This window comes from Lampetra fluviatilis, chromosome 3, assembly GCF_964198595.1.
Source record: "Lampetra fluviatilis chromosome 3, kcLamFluv1.1, whole genome shotgun sequence".
Taxonomy (NCBI): domain Eukaryota; kingdom Metazoa; phylum Chordata; class Hyperoartia; order Petromyzontiformes; family Petromyzontidae; genus Lampetra; species Lampetra fluviatilis.
This window is the reverse complement of record NC_136277.1, coordinates 35,023,379-35,032,794: the sequence shown is the minus strand read 5'-3', so window position 1 is coordinate 35,032,794 and position 9,416 is coordinate 35,023,379.

Here is a 9,416-nt window from a genome sequence, read left to right as displayed (position 1 = left end):
CATCGCTCTCATCACCTGTCTCTCTCCTGTCAACCCCAGGACTCTCTCGTTATCCCATCACCCATTTTGTCCCCATCAGCACCATCATCTCAATTGCCCCTCTCTTTACCACCCACCCCAACCCCACCTCCCCCATACACCTCCAACGCACCATCACCCCCATCGCCCCCACCTCCCCCATACACCTCCAGCGCACACCCTCTCCATCACCATCCCCATCATCCCCATCGCCCCCTCACGACACTCCCCCATCACCTGTTTCTTCCCCATTCCCCTCAACTCACCCATCACCCCCACGACTTCCTCACTCTCATCACGCCCAACGCTCCCATCACCCCCATCACCCCCATCACCCCCATCACCCCCGTCTAACCCATCACCCCCATCACCCCCATCACTCCCATCACGCCCGTCTAACCCATCACCCCCATCACCCCCATCACCCCCGTCTAACCCATCACTCCCATCACCCCCATCACGCCCGTCTAACCCCTCACACCCATCACCCCCATCACCCCCGTCTAACCCATTACTCCCATCACGCCCGTCTAACCCATCACCCCCATCACTCCCATCAGCCCCGTCTAACCCATCACTCCCATCACCCCCATCACTCCCATCACTCCCATCACTCCCATCACCTCCGTCTAATCCATTCCTCCCATCACTCCCACCACCCCGTCTAACCCATTGCTCCCATCACCTCCATAACCCCCGTCTAACCCATTTCTCCCATCACCCCCATCACCCCGTCTAACCCATTTCTCCCATCACCCCCATCACCCCGTCTAACCCATTTCTCCCATCACCCCCATCACCCCATCTAACCCATTGCTCCCATCACCCCCATTGCTCCCATCACCCCGTCTAACCCATCGCTCTCATCACCCCCATCACCCCCATCACCCCGTCTAACCCATTTCTCCAATCACCCCCATCACCCCCATCACCCCATCTAACCCATCGCTCCCATCACCCCCATCACCCCCATCACCCCGTCTAACCCATTGCTCCCATCACCCCCATCGCTCCCATCACCCCGTCTAACCCATTGCTCCCATCACCCCCATCACCCCCATCACCCCGTCTAACCCATCACTCCCATCACCCCCATCACCCCCATCACCCCGTCTAACCCATTGCTCCCATCACCCCCATCGCTCCCATCACCCCCGTCTAACCCATTGCTCCCATCACCCCCATCGCTCCCATCACCCCCGTCTAACCCATCGCTCCCATCACCCCCATCACCCCATCACCCCGTCTAACCCATCGCTCCCATCACCCCCATCGCTCCCATCACCCCCGTCTAACCCATTGCTCCCATCACCCCCATCACCCCGTCTAACCCATCGCTCCCATCACCCCCATCGCTCCCATCACCCCCGTCTAACCCATCGCTCCCATCACCCCCATCACCCCCATCACCCCGTCTAACCCATCGCTCCCATCACCCCCATCGCTCCCATCACCCCCGTCTAACCCATCGCTCCCATCACCCCCATCACCCCCATCACCCCGTCTAACCCATTGCTCCCATCACCCCCATCGCTCCCATCACCCCCGTCTAACCCATTGCTCCCATCACCCCCATCGCTCCCATCACCCCCGTCTAACCCATCGCTCCCATCACCCCCGTCTAACCCATCGCTCCCATCACCCCCGTCTAACCCATCGCTCCCATCACCCCCGTCTAACCCATCGCTCCCATCACCCCCATCGCTCCCATCACCCCGTCTAACCCATTGCTCCCATCACCCCCATCGCTCCCATCACCCCGTCTAACCCATCGCTCCCATCACCCCCATCGCTCCCATCACCCCGTCTAACCCATCGCTCCCATCACCCCCATCGCTCCCATCACCCCCGTCTAACCCATTGCTCCCATCACCCCCATCGCTCCCATCACCCCGTCTAACCCATTGCTCCCATCACCCCCATCACCCCCGTCTAACCCATCGCTCCCATCACCCCCGTCTAACCCATCGCTCCCATTACCCCCATCACTCCCATCATCCCGGTCTAACCCATCGCTCCCATCACCCCATCGCTCCCATCACCCCGTCTAACCTATTTCTCCCATCACCCCCCATCACTCCCATCACCCCGTCTGACCCGACCACGCCCCCCCGTGTCGATGGCGGTGGTGGTGGCGCTGCGATGTAGGTGTTCATTATTCTCTTCACGGCGCATTAGGGTTAAACTTCATTACACAAATTAGATTGGGAAGTAATTAAAATGGTTGATTAAGGAAAGCTTACGCGCTAATACTCGCCAGATGCCTGGCGGGTTCGTGCCGTGCGCCACGCCTCGTGTACGCGTGTTCACGCGTACACGTGGCGTGCGTGTTCACAGTTATACGCGTGTGTGTTCACAGGTGTGATTGTGTTCACTCGTGTGTGTTCACTCGTGTGCTTGTGTTCACGCGTGTGTGTTCACGCGTGTGTGTTCACACGTGTGTGTTCACTCGTGTGCTTGTGTTCACGCGTGTGTGTTCACACGTGTGTGTTCACTCGTGTGCTTGTGTTCACGCGTGTGTGTTCACACGTGTGTGTTCACTCGTGTGCTTGTGTTCACGCGTGTTTGTTCACTCGTGTGCTTGTGTTCACGCGTGTTTGTTCACTCGTGTGCTTGTGTTCACGCGTGTTTGTTCACTCGTGTGCTTGTGTTCACGCGTGTTTGTTCACTCGTGTGCTTGTGTTCACGCGTGTGTGTTCACACGTGTGTGTTCACTCGTGTGCTTGTGTTCACGCGTGTTTGTTCACTCGTGTGCTTGTGTTCACGCGTGTTTGTTCACTCGTGTGCTTGTGTTCACGCGTGTTTGTTCACTCGTGTGCTTGTGTTCACGCGTGTTTGTTCACTCGTGTGCTTGTGTTCACGCGTGTGTGTTCACACGTGTGTGTTCACGCGCACAACGAACCTGGTGACCTGAGTACAATTTGGGCCTCACCTAGGTCGACTCAGCCTCAAATGAATACCTGGTGCGGTGTGTAAACATCGCCACTGGGATAACAAAAGTGACCGGGCGTGGTGCTGGCCACCCACCCCCTCGTGTGCCGTGCCGGCCTTCATAGGTGCTCGCTAACAGCACTTGCCCCTACAGTCTGTTATGTCTATACAGGGGACCTTTGTTTGTGTGCACGTGAACACATGTTTGTGTTCACATGTCTGTGTTCACGTGCAGCAGAGATGAACTGCATTAGAATACGCGTGTACACTTACCAAGTCCGTCCACACACACGTATGCACTACACACACACGTGTACACACACGTATACACTACACACACACGTATGCACTCACGTACACAAATAGACAAATACCGCACATCGCCTTCATATACTCTTGGGGAAAGTGTTGTGTTCATTCCACACACACACACGTGTACACACACGTGTGTACTACATACACGTGTACACACACGTGTACACACCTGTTCAATCGTCCACTCAAACGAGCCTGCGCCGGTAAATCATCGAGGTGGCGCTGTGAGCCAATGCTGGAAATTCCACATTCCCATGACGAACCCCAGTCTGTCACTACTTCCCACTGTGACCCATTCTGCTGTTGAGCCCAAACGTCACGTGCCTCCTTGAGAGAAGGAGGAGGGGGGGGGGCGTGGGGGGGGCATCACGTGGGGGGGGGGGGCATCACGTGGCTGCACCTCGCTCACCTGAAGCTCTTGGCATGGCCCCCCCTCTCAGCCCCCCTCGAACCCCCCTACCCCGCCCCTTCACACTCGCCACTGCCACCAGCCGAGGTGACGGCGTCACTCTAGGGGGTGAGTCCCAAGTGACGTCACTCTAGGGGGTCAGTCCCAAGTGACGTCACTCTAGGGGGTGAGTCCCAAGTGACGCGTCACTAGGGGGTGAGTCCCAAGTGACGTCACTCTAGGGGGTCAGTCCCAAGTGACGTCACTCTAGGGGGTGAGTCCTAAGTGACGCGTCACTCTAGGGGGTGAGTCCCAAGTGACGTCACTCTAGGAGGTGAGTCCCAAGTGACGTCACTCTAGGGGGTGAGTCCCAGGTGACGCGTCACTCTATGGGGTGAGTCCCAAGTGACGCGTCACTCAATGGGGTGAGTCCCAAGTGACGCGTCTCTCTAGGGGGTGCGTCCCAAATGACGCGTCACTCTATGGGGTGAGTCCCAAGTGACGTGTTACTCTAGAGGGTGAGTCCCAAGTGACGCGTTACTTTATGGGGTGAGTCCCAAGTGACGCGTCACTTTATGGGGTGAGTCCCAAGTGACGCGTCACTTTATGGGGTGTGTCCCAAGTGACGCTTCACTCTAGGGGGTGAGTCCCAAGTGACGCGTCACTTTATGGGGTGAGTCCCAAGTGACGCGTCACTCTAGAGGGTGAGTCCCAAGTGACGCGTCACTCTAGAGGGTGAGTCCCAAGTGACGCGTTACTTTATGGGATGAGTCCCAAGTGACGCGTCACTCTAGAGGGTGAGTCCCAAGTGACGCGTTACTTTATGGGGTGAGTCCCAAGTGACGTGTCACTTTATGGGGTGAGTCCCAAGTGACGCGTCACTCTAGAGGGTGAGTCCCAAGTGACGCGTTACTTTATGGGGTGAGTCCCAAGTGACGTGTCACTCTAGAGGGTGAGTCCCAAGTGACGCGTCACTCTAGAGGGTGAGTCCCAAGTGACGCGTTACTTTATGGGGTGAGTCCCAAGTGACGTGTCACTTTATGGGGTGAGTCCCAAGTGACGCGTCACTCTAGAGGGTGAGTCCCAAGTGACGCGTCACTCTAGAGGGTGAGTCCCAAGTGACGCATCACTCTGGGGGTGAGTCCCAAGTGACATCACTCTATGGGGTGAGTCCCAGGTGAATGTGGATCAGCAGTGTCAAATGGTGAGCGGAACAGCATTGATGGTGGTGAAGACACGGCGAGCAGCAGCAGCGGTGGTGGTGGTGGTGCAGCAGCAGCAGCGATGGTGGTGGTGGTGAGGGGTGCAGCGGCAGCAGCGATGGTGGTGGTGGTGAGGGGTGCAGCAGTAGCAGCGATGGTGGTGGTGAGGGGTGCAGCAGCAGCAGCGATGGTGGTGGTGGTGGTGCAGCAGCAGCAGCAGCGATGGTGGTGGTGGTGAGGGGTGCAGCAGCAGCAGCAGCGATGGTGGTGGTGGTGAGGGGTGCAGCAGCAGCAGCGATGGTGGTGTTGGTGGTGAGGGGTGCAGCAGCAGCAGCAGCGATGGTGGTGTTGGTGGTGAGGGGTGCAGCAGCAGCAGCGATGGTGGTGTTGGTGGTGAGGGGTGCAGCAGCAGCAGCGATGGTGGTGTTGGTGGTGAGGGGTGCAGCAGCAGCAGCGATGGTGGTGTTGGTGGTGAAGGGTGCAGCGGCAGCAGCAGGAGGAGCGGGGCGCGTGATTGGTGCGGCCGCGGCTCCCATCCCTCACGCGGCGCGGCGCTGACAGCTCATCCCGCCTCTGCCCTCGCGCAACGCAAACAGCGGAGACGGAGGAGACGGCGGCGGAGACGGCGGAGGAGACGGCGGCGACGGGGAGAGAGCGACACAGCCCCCCCGCGCTGGGCGAGGCGCCGTGATGTCGGTGATGGCGCCGCGTGATGTGTTTAAGCGCGGCCTCCGCGAGCCGCAATTCCATGATAACTTAATAGGAAGAGCAAAGAGGCGGAACGGCCATTTGTCACGTGCGACGCTTCTGCCCCATCTCCATATTTATTATGGATTCGCGGGGGGCTGTGTGGTTGGGGGGGGGAGGGGTTGGGGTGGTGGGGGGCTGGCGGGGGAGAGGGTGAGAGGGCGAGGGGTGGGGGGGTGATTGGACTCGGGCAGACTTCAGACGTCAAACCACAGCAATCTCCTCGCGCTTGTGCCCTGGTGGTGCTGCCGGTGCTGGTGGTACTGGTGATGGTGCTGGTGGTACTGGTGATGGTGCTGGGTATAGTGGTGACGATGGTAGTGAGGATAGTGGTGCTGGGGATAGTGGTGGCGATGGTAGTGAGGATAATGGTGCTGGGGATAGTGGTGCTGGTGGTGCTGGTGATGGTACTGGTGGTGCTGGTGGTACTGATGATGGTACTGGTGATGGTACTGGTGGTGGTGCTGGTGGTGCTGGTGATGGTACTGGTGATGGTACTGGTGGTGGTGCTGGTGGTGCTGGTGGTGCTGGTGATGGTACTGGTGATGGTACTGGTGGTGGTGCTGGTGGTGCTGGTGGTGCTGGTACTGGTGGTGCTGGTGGTACTGATGATGGTACTGGTGATGGTACTGGTGGTGCTGGTGATGGTGCTGGTGGTGCTGGTGATACTGATGATGGTACTGGTGATGGTACTGGTGGTGGTGCTGGTGGTGCTGGTGGTGCTGGTGATGGTACTGGTGGTGCTGGTGATGGTACTGGTGATGGTGCTGGTGATGGTGCTGGTGATGGTGCTGGTGGTGCTGGTGGTGCTGGTGATGGTACTGGTGATGGTACTGGTGGTGGTGCTGGTGGTGCTGGTGGTGCTGGTGATGGTACTGGTGGTGCTGGTGATGGTACTGGTGATGGTGCTGGTGATGGTGCTGGTGATGGTGCTGGTGGTGCTGGTGGTGCTGGTGATGGTACTGGTGGTGCTGGTGATGGTGCTGGTGATGGTGCTGGTAATGGTGCTGGTGATGGTGCTGGTGGTGCTGGTGGTCGTAGGCACACGTGCATGGAAGCACCTGGGTGAGCACGCGGCCTGTACACGGGGACCCCTGAACTGACGGTCGAATGAATCGCTGAGCGAGTAATTACCGCGCAGTCGACCCACCCGATGATGTGAACACATGAACAACTCGTCAACACCTGTGAACACCTGCGTTAGTGAACTTGTTAAAACCACACACCTGAGCACATGAACACCTGGAAACACAGACGCTCAATTTCCCAAATACCTTCAGGCGCGGCGCTCGCTACATCCTCCAGAAACACACGGCACTCAAGAACACTCACACACTCACGCACAAGCGTAACTTTGCTCAAGTACAATGAGGCAAAGTGGTAACAATGGGAATCCTCTAGCAGTCGGTGACGCTGGGGCGGGCTTGTCATCATCCAGTACACCCCGGCGCGGGGCTTGGGCGCACACGACGCACGCGCACGCGCGTGTACACACAGAGGGCGAGAGATGACGCGTGTACACACAGAGAGAGAGAGATGACGCGTGTACACACAGAGAGAGATGACGCGTGTACACACAGAGAGAGAGAGATGACGCGTGTACACACAGAGAGAGATGACGCGTGTACACAGAGAGAGAGATGACGCGTGTACACACAGAGGGAGAGATGACGCGTGTACACACAGAGGGAGAGATGACGCGTGTACACACAGAGGGAGAGAGATGACGCGTGTACACACAGAGAGAGAGATGACGCGTGTACACACAGAGGGAGAGATGACGCGTGTACACACAGAGGGAGAGAGATGACGCGTGTACACACAGAGGGAGATGACGCGTGTACACACAGAGAGAGAGATGACGCGTGTACACACAGAGAGAGATGACGCGTGTACACACAGAGAGAGATGACGCGTGTACACACAGAGGGAGATGACGCGTGTACACACAGAGAGAGAGATGACGCGTGTACACACAGAGAGAGATGACGCGTGTACACACAGAGAGAGATGACGCGTGTACACACAGAGAGAGATGACGCGTGTACACAGAGAGAGAGAGATGACGCGTGTACACAAAGAGAGAGAGATGACGCGTGTACACAGAGAGAGATGACGCGTGTACACAGAGAGAGATGACGCGTGTACACAGAGAGAGATGACGCGTGTACACACAGAGAGAGAGATGACGCGTGTACACAGAGAGAGAGAGAGAGAGATGACGCGTGTACACACAGAGAGAGAGAGATGACGCGTGTACACAAAGAGAGAGAGATGACGCGTGTACACAGAGAGAGATGACGCGTGTACACAGAGAGAGATGACGCGTGTACACACAGAGAGAGATGACGCGTGTACACACAGAGAGAGAGATGACGCGTGTACACACAGAGAGAGATGACGCGTGTACACACAGAGAGAGAGATGACGCGTGTACACAGAGAGAGATGACGCGTGTACACACAGAGAGGGAGATGACGCGTGTACACACAGAGAGAGATGACGCGTGTACACAGAGAGAGAGATGACGCGTGTACACACAGAGAGAGATGACGCGTGTACACACAGAGAGAGATGACGCGTGTACACACAGAGAGAGATGACGCGTGTACACAGAGAGAGAGATGACGCGTGTACACACACAGAGAGAGAGAGATGACGCGTGTACACAGAGAGAGATGACGCGTGTACACAGAGAGAGATGACGCGTGTACACACAGAGAGAGATGACGCGTGTACACAGAGAGAGAGATGACGCGTGTACACAGAGAGAGAGATGACGCGTGTACACACAGAGGGAGAGAGAGATGACGCGTGTACACACAGAGGGAGATGACGCGTGTACACACAGAGAGAGATGACGCGTGTACACACAGAGAGAGATGACGCGTGTACACACAGAGAGAGATGACGCGTGTACACACAGAGAGAGAGATGACGCGTGTACACAGAGAGAGAGAGATGACGCGTGTACACACAGAGAGAGAGATGACGCGTGTACACACAGAGAGAGATGACGCGTGTACACACAGAGAGAGATGACGCGTGTACACAGAGAGAGAGATGACGCGTGTACACAGAGAGAGAGAGATGACGCGTGTACACAGAGAGAGAGAGATGACGCGTGTACACAGAGAGAGAGAGAGAGAGATGACGCGTGTACACACAGAGAGAGATGACGCGTGTACACACAGAGAGAGATGACGCGTGTACACACAGAGAGAGAGATGACGCGTGTACACACAGAGAGAGATGACGCGTGTACACAGAGAGAGAGATGACGCGTGTACACAGAGAGAGAGATGACGCGTGTACACACAGAGAGAGATGACGCGTGTACACACAGAGAGAGATGACGCGTGTACACAGAGAGAGAGATGACGCGTGTACACACAGAGGGAGATGACGCGTGTACACAGAGAGAGAGATGACGCGTGTACACAGAGAGAGAGATGACGCGTGTACACACAGAGAGAGAGATGACGCGTGTACACAGAGAGAGAGATGACGCGTGTACACAGAGAGAGAGATGACGCGTGTACACAGAGAGAGAGATGACGCGTGTACACACAGAGAGAGATGACGCGTGTACACAGAGAGAGAGAGAGAGATGACGCGTGTACACACAGAGAGAGAGATGACGCGTGTACGCGACGTGGCGGTCGCGATACGTGGGGGCGAGCGCTGTCAGAGAGCACTGAACATCGCACGGACAACAACGACGACAAAGATCCGCCATGTGTCACCTTCAACAGACTGTTGGGGCAAGTGCTGTTGGTGAGTAGCACCTCTGAAGAACGGCTCGGTACACGAGT